Here is a 299-nt window from a genome sequence, read left to right on the forward strand (position 1 = left end):
CTCCCACTTGACCCAGATTCCCTAATATTCTGCTTCTTCTCAGATCTGAGTTCCTGCCTCCATTCTTTTACACTGCCAGCCTGCTTTCTTCCTGGATACAGGCACCTGGCCCTCCAGGCTCCCACATCTCCCAGAAGCCGGAAAGTTGGACATGAGGCTTTCGAGTTCTTAGGTGCATTTCAGATCCAGCTAGGAACTTCTCACCACCACCTCACCCCCGACCCCCTCCTACACTCTGGTATCCTCATTCTGGTTATGTAACAATCAGCCCCCCGAGTTCTGACATCACCCACTGAACA

The sequence above is a fragment of the Puma concolor genome, chromosome D1 (genome assembly GCF_028749965.1).
Source record: "Puma concolor isolate L17-30 chromosome D1, mPumCon1.1.hap2, whole genome shotgun sequence".
Classification (NCBI taxonomy): Eukaryota; Metazoa; Chordata; class Mammalia; order Carnivora; family Felidae; genus Puma; species Puma concolor.